Genomic DNA, 12792 nt, shown 5'->3' on the forward strand with positions numbered 1-12792 from the left:
CTCTGCATTGCTTGCTAAGGGTTTCCTGCCATTTTATCGCTCAAAATAGTAGTTTCCAGCCTTCTGAAGGTTTTCACATTGAGTGCAAGTACAATGCTCAGTAACATTTTGACTGACTGAACTGGCCAAGTCCTGCAGTACATGCTAGACTAGGCCTGCACTTGGTGGTGAGGGAACTAACAAGGGAGATAAAACATATTTGACCTCATCCTCAATGGATTACCTATGTCAAATATGTCTGTCCATGACAGTGTCAGCAGTAGTGATCACACAACATCTTTGTGGATACAAAGTCGCATCTTCATATCAAGGATGTCCTGCATTTTGTTGTGTGGCATTATCACTGTGCTGAATGAGTCAGACTTCAAACAAATCTAGTGGCTCAAGACTGGACTTACATAATTCACTGTCAACCAGTAGCAGCAATACAATTGTATTCAATCATAATCTGTATCCTTATGGCCCAGAATATCTTTCTCTCTAACCATTGCCAACCAGCCAATCAACAGTGGTTCAATAAAGAGTGCATAAGGGTGCACCAGAAGCAGTACAAGGTACCTAAAATTGAGATTTCAACTTGGTGAATCTACAACATAACTAATTGTATTCAAAGGAGTGAGAGCAAATGCAATAGAGCTAAGTGATCCCTCAACAAACAGAGCAATACTAAACTTTATAGGCCTGCCATATCCAGTCGTGAATGGTGGAAGACAATTAATCAACGCATTAGAACAGCAAGTTCCACAAATACTTCAATCCTCAGTGCTGGGGGAGCCCTGCACATCCACGCATTCCAAACATTTCCTGTCCTGTTGTGGTTGGTTAGCTCGCCGAGCTGATTCATTGTTGTTCCGAAGATGTTTCATTACCCTAAGCTTCAGCAGGGTAATGAAACGTCTGCAGAACAACAATGAACCAGCTTGGCGAGCCAAACAACCACAACACCCACAACCTGAGCTTAAAATCTACTCCAAAACCTTAGATTTCCTGTCCTATAAATGTCTGGCCATCATACTGCAGGTGGCAGATCATCCACTAAGCTGTTCAATAACATCAAAATTGAAGAAACACAAGCACTTTTCATTGGAGTTTTGAATGTCTGAACTGGACAGAATCAACACAAGACCTGAGAGGAGAATGTCTCTTATATTCAATGACCTAGCATGCTATCGCATTGATATAGCATGAAGAGTGCGAAAAGGCTCAAGGAAGATGGAGGTGGTTATGCTTTTTTTTGGAGGGGAGAAATGGAGAGAGGGCACAGGATATGTGGTGTAGCACTTGAGATGAGATCATCCCTAATGAAAAACATTACTATACTTCTTATCAAGATCAACAAGGCCCTCAGGAAGCTGCACTTTCCATTGGCCCAAATATGTCATTTGACCATCATCAATGCCTATAAAATAACTCTGAGCAGCCCTGAGTAGATTAAAGAACAAGATACCAGGATTTGGATTGACTCATTAAGTCTATGTTTCTTAATGATAAGTTTATGGTTCTGGGAAACTTCAACGCCCAAATGGGGAAAGTCAGAGATAAGTGGAAAGCAGTTCTTGGTAAACACAGGGATAGCAAACCTAACAACAAAGACCCTGTCATTCTTGAGCAAACATGCTAATCACTATTCTTGTGTTACTAACAATAATCAGAGATGCTGATGTGCAAGAATACTTTGATGCATCCAAAGATAAAACAGTAGTGCATGACTAACTAAAACATTGTGGGTCAGAGGGGTCTCCAGGATATACAAATCCCAGTGTAATGTGACATACAGAGTATTGGACAGACTACAGACTAATCACAGCAATTTTCAACTGCTGAATTACTCTAATTCTGCTGTTTGAACAGACTGCTGGATAAACCAATTACTTTGCTCATACCATTCTGAACAGATTTATCACCTTGGCAGAAACAAAGCTTTCTCGGGCTCATTGTGGGCTTTCCCCTAGGGTATAGCACTATCCACAAAGATCAAGATGTAGAATGCTCTTTTTACCACCTCCCTCCTTTACGGTTGTGGGCACTCGAGTCACACATTAAAATTGACTCTTTAACGTTCACACCACGCAAATGTCAAGCAATGATCATTTTGAGCAAGAAAGAACCTAACAATTGCTCTTGATGCTTAATGGCATTGCTATCATTAAATCCCCCATCATCAACTTCTTGGGAGTACTATTGATAAGAAACTGAACTGGACCACTTATATATATTCTGTGTCTAAGAGGTGGCTAGTGGCTAGGAATTCTGAGGTACGCAATTCACTGTCTATCTCCCTAAAGCTTGTCCACTAAAGCACAAGTCAGAAATATGATGGACCACTCTTCACTTGCTGGGATGACTACTGCTTCAATAACATGAATGGCACCCCAACTGCAACTTTCAACATTCACTCCCTTTACCATCAACGCATAGTGGCAGCAGCATGCACCATCTACAAGACGCCCTGCATCAACTCATCAAGACTTCCTCAGCAGTAACTTCCAAACCCACGCCCACTTCAACCGAGAAGGCAAAGGACAGCAGATACATGGGAACACTGCCACCTACAAGTTCCCCTCCAAGTCCATCACCATTCTGACTTGGAGCTATATCACCGTTCCTTCAATGTCGCTTGGTCACAATCCTGGAATTTCCTTTCTAATAGCACAATGGGCATCCCTACACTCTAAAGACTGAAGCAGTTTGAGAAGACCACTCACTGCCACCTTCTTAAGGGCAATGAGGCGTAGGCAATGAGCTTTGGCCTTGCTAGCATCTCCCACATACCATGAACAAATTTTTAAAAAAGACTAACCTATAAACATAGTTGGAACAATTTCACATGCGTGTTCTTCAATCTTCAGTATCCTCTGGCAAAACTGATCATAACTCTTGAAAGCTTAGGCTAAGGTCAGTCAACAAGTACTGAGGAAATGCTCCTGAAAGCCCAGCCACACTGGGTAGGACATGGTATCAACATGGAAGATGAGTACATTCCAAGAGGACTGCTGCATGAAGTGACAGCAACTGGTAAAATAAACCAAGGTCGGCCCTGCAAGTGCCATGAAGCCATGTTTAAGGGAAATCTGATGTGATGCAGCTTCAAGGATAATGAGCTGAAAAAATCTGCATGAGAAGGAGCTAATTGGAGAACTTTGACCTATGGGCATTTGTCACTTTTGAAAAGGATTGATGCCAATATCTCATTGCTGTACCTGAACAATGTCATAGAATAGCATTGTTCCAAGTTGCAACATATTGAATTGAATAAGCTTTATTGTCACATGTACTCGAATAGGTCCAGAAAAAGTTTACAAGTTGTCACTTACAGCGCTATCTGAGGCACAAGTTAGCTAGGTAAAGATACTCAAGTATTTGGTATAAAATAGAAAAAACAATGAACAAAATGTCTAGCTTAAGGGCTACAAGACCACCTCTGTGTTCATTGCTGATAAGCTGGCACATACACTGTCTTCCTCAAGTTCGACGAGCAACCATCTGAGGAATATTTTATACCTGAGAGGATTAATGGAATGGAATGAAATTCCACGGTATATTACACAGAGTGGGGTTCACCAGACTTGTTCCTGGGATGGTAGTACTATGAAGAGAGATTGGGTAAATGGATTTGTATTCTCTAGAGTTTCAAAGAATCGAGGCCTCGTTGAAACCTACAAAATACTTAAAGGGATATAAAGTGTAGATGCAGTTAAGATATTTTCCCTGACTGGAGAATCTAAAGCCAGGGGCACAATTCAAAAAGAAGGGGAATGACAACTAAGTTCAAGTTGAGGCAAATTTCTTCTACCAGAGCACTGTGAAACTTTGGAGTTCTCTACCACAGAGGTCTATGAAAGCTTGCTTTCAGTATATTTATGGTAGACGTTTATTGCTGACTTAGAAAGGCATTTGGAAAGGCAAGGACTGATTAGGGATAGTCAGTATGGCTTTGTGCATGGGAAATTGTGTCTCACAAACTTGATTGAGTTTTTTTGAAGAGCTGTCCAAGAAGATAGATGAAGGCAGGGCTTTGGATGTTATCTACATGGACTTCGGCAAGGCCTTCAACACAATTCCACATAGTAGACTGGTTAGTAAGGATAGCTCACATGGGATTCAGGGAGAGGCAGCCAATTGGATACAAAATCGGCTTGAGAGTAGGAGACAGAGGGTGGTGGTAGAGGATTGTTGTTCAGACTGGAGGCCTGTGACGAGCAGTGTGCCGCAAGAATTGGTGCTGGGTCCCCTGTTGTTCATCATTTATAAAATCGATTTGGATGAGAATATAGGAGGCATCGTTAGAAATTTTGCAGATGACATCAAAATTGGTAGTGTAGTAGGCAGTAAAGAAGATTATTTAAGAGTAAATGGGATCTTGATCAAGTGGGCCAGTGGGCCGAGGAATGGCAGATGGATTTTAAAGCAGATAAACGTGGAGTGTTGCGTTTTGGAAAGACAAACCAGAGCAGGACTTACATAGTTAATGGCATTGCCCTGGACAGTGTTGTTGAACACAGACCTAGGGATTCAGGTGGTGTCACAGGTAGACAGGGTGGTGAAGGAAGTGTTTTGACACGCTTGCCTTCATCGGTCAGAGCATTGAATACTGGAGTTGGAATGTCATATAATGACTGTACAAGACAATGGTAAGACCACATTTGGAGTAATACATACAATTCTGGTTGCCCTGTTGTGGGAAGGATGTTATTAAATTGGACAGGGTACAAAAAAGATTCACAAAGACGTTACCGAAACTGGAAGCTTTGAGTTATAAGGAGAGGCAGGATAGGTTGGGACACTTTTTCCCTGGAACATAGAAGGCTGAGGGGTGACTTTATAGAGGTTTATAAAATCATGAAGGGCATGGATAAAGTGAATAGCGAAAGCTTTTTCCACAAGGTAGGGGAATCTAAAACTAGAGGCCATAGGTTTAAGGTGAGGGGGAAAGATTTAAAAGAGACCTGAGGGGCAACTTTTGCAAACAGAGGGTGGTGCGTATATGGAACAAACTGCTACAGGAACTAATAGAGGCGAGTACAATTACAACATTTAAAAGTCTTTTGAACAAGTACTTGACTAAGAAATGTTTAGAGGGATTTGGGTCAAATGCTGGCAAATTGGACTCATTCAGTTTAAACAACCTGGTTGACATGGATGACTATGACTGAAGTCTCTATTTCCATGCTGTATGACTCTGACTCTATGCTTACCAATAGCACACAAAGTTGTGAGGATTGAGTCAATAAAAGGTATTGAATAGTTTGATCAGCAATCATCATATTGAATGGTGGGGCAAGTTTGACAGGCTGAATGACCTACTCCTGTTTTCTTACGACACAATTCCAGCATTTACACTGGGTTTAAGTCCAACAGTGACCTACCCTGTTCAGGTGATATTCATAAAGTCAGGAAGAGTCTACTTAGGATCCCTGTAGCTGAGATGACTGACCTTCCAACAACCACAGCTGTCTTCCTAAGTGTCAGGTCTGACTCCAAACAGTGGAAAATTTGCCCCCTGATACCCATTGATTTAAGTTTTGCTACAGATCCTTGATACCACACTCCATCAAATGCAGCCTTGATGTCAAGGACTGTCACTCTCCATTCACCTCTGGAATTCAGCTCTTTTGTCCATGTTTGAACCAAGCCTGTAATGAGGTCAGGAGCTGAGTGGCCCTGGTGGAACCCAAACAGTGTGTCATTGAGCAGATGCTGCTTGATAGTACTATGAGTGACACCTTCCGTTGCTTAACTGATGATCAAAAGTAGGTTAATGGGATGGTAATTAGCTGGTTGAATTTGATCTGCTTTTTGTGTACCGTACACATCTGCACACTTTTCTACATTTTCAGGTCAGTGCCAGTGTTGTAGCTGTACTTGAAGAGCTTGGCAGGAGAGTGTTAATTTTAGAGCACAAGTATTATTGCCGGAATGTTATCAGGGCCTGTAGCCTTTGCAGTATTCAGTGCCTCCAACTGTTTCTTGATATCATGTGGAGTGAAGTGAATTGGCTGAATACTAGTATCTGTGCTGATGGGGACCACAAGAGGAGGCCGAGATGGATCATCCACTCGGCACTGCTGGCTGAAGATTGCTGCGATTGTTTTAGTCTTATCTCTTGCACTGATGAACTGGGGTCTTCCATCATTAAGGATGGGAATATTTTTGGAGTCTCCTCCTCCAGTCAGTTGTTTAATTTGCAACCACCATTCACGACTGGATGTGGTGGACTGCAGAGTTTAGATCTGATCCGTCGGTTGTGGGATCGCTTACCTCTATCTATCAATTGCTGCTAATATGGTCTGGCCTGCATATAATCCTGTTCGGTAGGTTCACCAGGTTGACACCTCATTTTTAGGTATGCCTGGTGTTGCTCTTGTCATGGCTTCCTGCACTCTCCATTGAACCAGGTTTGATCCCCTGGCTGGATGATAACGATTGAGTGGGGCATATGTCAGGCCATAAGATTGCAGATTATGCTAGAATACAATTATTTTGCTGTTGATGGCCCACATATTCTCACAGATGCCCAGTCTTAAGTTGCCAGACTGGTTCCATTTATAACAGTGGTAGTGCCACACAACATGATAGAGGGTAGGCAGGACCTCGTAGGACTGTGCAGTGGTCACTCTTACAATACTGTCATGGACAGGTGCATCTGCAGCCAATCGATTGGAAAGAATGATGTCATGTATCTTTTCCCTCACCACCTGCGGCAGACTCAGTCTGGCAGTTATATTATTTTGGATGTGACCAGCTCAATCAGTAGTGTTGTTGCTGAATCCTTAGTGAAGGAGGGTGGTATGTGGTAACTAGTTGGAAGTTTCCTTGCCCATGTTTTACCTGCTGCCACAAGACTTCATGATATCCAGAGTCAATGTTGAGGACTCCCAGGTCAACTCCATCGCAACTGTATACCACTGTGCCACCACATCTGTTGGGACTGCCCTGCCGGTGAAACAGGACATATGTGATGATATTGTCTGGGACATTTACCAAGTATGATTATGTCAGGCTGTTGCTTGACTAGTCTGTGAGACAGCTCTCCCACTTTTGGTACTTGACCCCAGCTGTTATTCATTGGGACTTTGCAGTGGCACAAAGGCTTGGTTTTGCTGTTATCGGCGCCTGGGCCAATGCCAGATGGCCCATCCCTTTTTATTTCATTGTTGAGAATTCATAACAATTGTTACAACTGAGTGCCTTGTTAGGCCATTTCAGACGGCAGTTGAGGGTCAACCACATTTCCAAGGTTCTGGAGACACAAGTAGGCCAGACAAGGTGAGAATGACAGAATTCCTTCCCTGAAGGAGATTACTGAGCCAGATGGGTTACTTTGCAACAATTGGCAATGGATTCATAGACATCAAAAGATTCTTAAGTTTCAGGTTTTTGTTTATAAAATTCAAATTCTGCTGTCTGCCATGGCAGGATCTGAACCCGTTCTTCAGAACATTGGCTGTGTTTCTGGATTAATTGTCTAGCAGTAATATCACTCATTGCCTCACATCTATCAGGATACTCCAATTTTCCTGAGAGGGAGAGGATCTGGTCCAACATATTTTTTCTAACATGTAATGTCCAGTATCATGGTCCAATAAGGGCTTTGGATAGCTGATTAACATAACTGCATAATTTACTCCGCTTTATATATGAGTTACATAGTAGTCCTCACTTTTAAATATGCAGCCATCACAACGAACAACTGTCCCACAACTGCCAAACAAACCGTTCATCTCATGTCAGAGTCTACTCTGCAGGGCTGTTTACTGTACACAATGATAATTTATTTTATTGTTCTACAATTCTGCCTAATTATGGCTTTCCATCTCAGATTAATATGAGGTTGCTTCAAAGCACAACGAACACATTCTAATTTTGCTTTCTTTTACTTCATTAGCTGTTGAGTTAGTGACCTGTCAGCAAATTTTCGCATTTACATTTGTGTCTGACATGGCTCAACTTTTATCACACTCGGTTGTGGAATCATAGACTGTACCAGAGAGTTAGTGTGAGCCCTTGGCTAATGTTTCATAACAGTAATGAAGGGGTGGTGCACTGTTAGAGATCTGTGTTACAGATGAGGTGTTAAAATTAGTCCTTGTCTACCATTATGAGTGAGCTTAAAATATTCCACATTGTTATTTCAAAAAAGAGCAGAGTTTATATACTGGCAAGCATTCATCTCTCAAACCAACATGTAATAATGGATAAGGTTATCAACTTGCTTAGGGAAATTGCTGTGTTCAAATTGTGTGCAATGTTCATTACATTTCAATGCTTCAAAAGTACTCAATTGGCTGTAAAATGGAATTGGGATGACGTTGTGAAAGATGATAGCCATGATGTGGAGGTGCTGCTGTTGGACTGGGGTGGACAACATCAGAAGTCACACGACATCAGGTTATGGTCCAATAGGTTTATTTGGAATCACACAAGCTTTTGGAGCTCAGTCCCTTCATCAGACTGCACCTGACGAAGGGGCTGAGCTTCAAAAACTTGTGTGATTCCAAACAAACCTGTTGGACTATAACCTGGTGTCGTGTGACTTCTGATGTTGTGAAAGATATTACATAAATTGAAGTAATTTCCTTTTCTCTTTGAATTCATTTGCTTAAACAAACTGAAATTTGAATAGGAAATGTAGTTATCTATCTGCCAAGCATTTTCTATTTAGTAAAATATGGTTTTTGTTACGGACATTTGTTGTTGAGGATTATTAATCATTTGTATAGAAGTACACTAATCACGAGGAAAGAGAAAACCATGTCATGTTGTGAATTGATGCATGATGTTATAACTGCTTTTTGCCAGGAGGTGGTGCTGATTCAGCTTTGTTTTTATAGAACTGCAAATTTCTCCAAGTTGTGGAGGTGCTAGTGTTGGACTGGGTTGGAGAAAATCAGAAGTCACACAACACTAGGTTACAGTTCAACAGGTTTGTTTGAAATCACAAACTTTCAAAACTCAGCCCCTTCGTCAGAAGTGAGAGAGAGGAGCACACAGACACAGAATTTATAGGCAGAGACGTCAAGGGCAGAGAGATCAAAAGATCATACAACTGGTATGAGTGAAGTTTTGAATAAAAGGTCTCTGCAGGAGACCATGAGTGTTGGATGGCAGGAGTAAAGTGCCAACTGCTGAATAGCAAGCGAAAGGATGACCTATAACCCGATTAAATGAGGCACAGAGATAATTTCGAAACATTAAAAATAAGCCGAGCTGAAACTGATAGCCAAGTTCCGTACCCATGAAGACAACCTCAACTGTGATCTTGGGTTCATGTTGTGTTACATGTGACCCCATCACACTGCTCTGTATCTGTAAAAACCTTCCTTACTGTCCTGTTTTGACACCATCACCTTAATAACTTGTTATGATCTCTCTACCTTGATTAGTTTGATTTACTTATTACTTTGGTCAGACCCTTGGCATGCCACTCTTATACCTCATGTTATTCCAGTCACTTAGTTTGTCTCCAGTACCACCTTATTTTTAATTTTTTAAAATTCTGGTCATTTTCAATATCATCTTGTTTATACAACGTTGTTATGTAACATTGGATCGGCCTTGGACTGGCTTAATGTTTCTAGGACATATTTGACTACGTTAGATAATGTGATGTTGGAAGGAGGGTTGACCATTTGTCAAGCACTGATAAGCTGGGCCTCCCATATTGGGGCGGGGTCCCAGCAGATAGGCGGGGTCAATCCGCAAATGAGCGGGGCCTGGCGTGTGGGCGGGCCTCTCTCGTTGATGGGCTGATCAACCCACCCTAATGGGCGGGGCCTTATAGAGGGGCGTTGCCTTCCCTACAGATAGGCGGGGACCTCAGCAACGCGCTGGTCCTTATTGATTGACAGCTCCCGCCCATTGGGGCGGGGCCACGTCGACGGGCGGAGTCTTCCGTACGGACGGGCGGTGCCCCAGATGGGCGGGACCGCGCCTGTTGCTTCTTCGCAATGGTTGAGATCGGTGTCAATCACGGGGATTTCCCCCCCCTTCACCCACCCCACGCCCATCCCACACCCATTTCCGGCAGCGCAGCTTGCCGTTGGGCTTCTTCCCGCGTCATTTCGAAGTTTGTAGTTGAATCGCGAGCTGATCGCGGCTCGAGCTGCGGAGTCGTTCGCTCAGGGACGGCCGAGCGGCGAGACTGAGGTGACTGACGGGGCCGTGAGTGTGAGAAAACGGGGGCAGATACAGGAGAGGGCGGCCTAGAATTCTCCAGAAAACCTGGCAAAGGGGGAGAAGGTGACGGTTAAAACGGAGGCAATAAATGAGTGAATCAGGGAAGGGGAGGAAAATCAGGAATGAAGAGAGTGAGGGGTGGAAACACGCAGACAGAGAAAGCATTTCCAATAAGCTCCTTTACGGTGTATTTACATCAGTGTCTGTACGGTGGTCTGGTGCCTTCTTCAGATTTACTGTAAATGCTGCCGGTCCTGACCAGACGCCTCAGAACTGTCATGGTGCAGAAGGAGGCCATTCAGTCCATCGTGCCACGGCTGGCCCAATGAGTGCCCGCAGTTGTTGCAGCGGGACCTAGGATTCAGGCAAGACGTTCGTGCTTGATTTTATAAGATCTACGTTTAATGTCGCCGCAAAGCGTTTGCACTTTCCACCAGTGCTCAGTTGAAGTGTTTAGAGGAATATTGAAGGCCTGGGGTTTTTATTTTGGAGGATGAATAGAATTTGTAAAGTCAAGTGCAATCTAACTGCATTGCATTCCTGGTTTTATTGCGGAAGATGATTCTGTAAGCATGATGCTCAAAAATGTGGGCTTTAGTGGTTTTGTTTTGGAGTAGAATTTCATTCCATCAGAATGAACATCACAGGGAGGCAGTGGTCTGCCTGAGATCGTGCAGCTTTGATTTCTGCTTTGCCACCAGTGTTCCAATGAGGCTACTTCTATGCAGCAAGCAATCCTTGGTAGTTTCCACAATGGTCTGACTTTGCCTCCTTTCTTGAACACGGTAGTGATGGCAGCATCACCACGATTGGCAGGGATTTCTTCTTTGTCCCAGATTTTTGATGGAGATGACAGGTAAGCTCTGCCCCTCCAAGTCAAAAATTTCTGCTGGAATCCCATCTACTTTTCCAGCTTTTCCATTCTTCATGTGTCTCATGACTGCTTCAATTTCTGCCACATTAGGTGGGAATCCAGGACCATCTTTGTTGGGGAGTTTGTGGGATTTCCTCAAACACATCCTCCTTGATGATTGTATCGAAGTTTATATGTTCTTTGAACTGTTCTGTCTGTCGGAGGCTTATGTATTTTGTCTCTCAAAAGGGTTCCATCTGTACTTCACGCCAGTTTGAAGCCTATGGTGTACGGTCAATACATTGCTGTAGTGGCACTGAAGAAACCTGGGTGTTGTGCTTGTCAGCAAGGAGTTGCATTTACTTAGCTTTGTCAATCCTCCATTGATTCTTCTTTGTAATTCTGTCTTTTGCTGTTTGAGGTCCCTTCTTTGACTTGCTGGTGATGTTGTTTTACCAGGCATAGAGATCTTACCTCTTCTTGATGATGAGGTCTTGGATGATGTGGTTATTCTCATCAAACTATTCTTGGTGTTTCCTGATCTTGCAGCCGATAGTTTATTTCACAACATGAGGTGATAGCTGTCTTCAGCTCTTTCTAGATTTCCACAGCTTCATTAAAATGAGCTCTTTGGTGATTTTGCTGAAGACATTATTGGAAATTTGCTAGTCTCTTTGGCTGTTGAAGCCTTACAATGTTAAATATTTTAATAAACTGCTTCTTTGTCTTCAGCTGTTTTCTGGTGGCATATGATGGATGTGGAGGAATGGATAAGCCGATGGTCCTTCAAGCAGCCATCTGCACCGATCATCAGCTTGGTAATGAGGACATCCCTTTGGTCTTGGGATTGAATGATGACATAGTCGATCGTGTGTCAGTGCTTTAATTGCGTATGCCTTCAAGAGGTTTTGAAATTGTCTTTTTGGAGGAACAGTGCATTGGCGAATAACAGCTGGTGTTCTGCATTTTTAATGAGTCGGAGAATCCACTGGAATTGCAAGCCTTGACTTCTTCCTTTCCAATGGTCTCTTTCCAGAGCTTAGGGTCCTTTACAACTCTGGTATTGAAGTCTCCAAGCAGAATAATTTAATATTCCTTTGGGATGTTGCTGAGTATGGTGTCCAGGGTGGAGTAGAACCTGCCTTTAGATTCACCTATGGCATCAAGGTTTGGAGTAGAGGGACTCAGTTGCTTGCTGGTTCTTGGCAAGTTGTAGACAGAGAATCATGAGGTGATTGTTGATGCCAACAGTGAGCTCCGAGAGTTGATTGACAAGTCATACTTGATTGTGAATACAATTCCATGCGTCCTGCATTGATCCTTGGGTTTCCTCTCCAGAAGAAGCTGTAACCTTTTTTGTCAGCTGCCCTTCACCTGCTTTTTGAATTTCCTGCGGGGCAGCAATATCAATGTTGAAGTGCCTGAGCTCACAGGCAACAAGAGCAGTTCTTAATTCTGGACAATTGTTTTGCTCTCATCAAGGGTTCGTACATTCCAGATTCCAAGATTGAAGTTGACTTTGGTTCGTCAGGCTGCAGATGAGCCCACTGGATGTCGTTTTCCAGCTAGGTTGATGATGAAACAAACTATGTTTAAGGCACTTTATCTAGCCCCTTTCCTATGCGGGGTGAACAAAGTAAATCCGAACAGAGCTGCTCACTTGTGAAGAAAATTGCCAAAATGTCCTTCTACTCCTGGTCCATAAGTGAACTTGAGTCAGACTGTGCCATCTATGTGCTGGTCTGAAGCTGGGAACTTCAAGA

The sequence above is a fragment of the Rhincodon typus genome, chromosome 4, assembly GCF_021869965.1.
Source record: "Rhincodon typus isolate 14 chromosome 4, sRhiTyp1.1, whole genome shotgun sequence".
Classification (NCBI taxonomy): Eukaryota; Metazoa; Chordata; class Chondrichthyes; order Orectolobiformes; family Rhincodontidae; genus Rhincodon; species Rhincodon typus.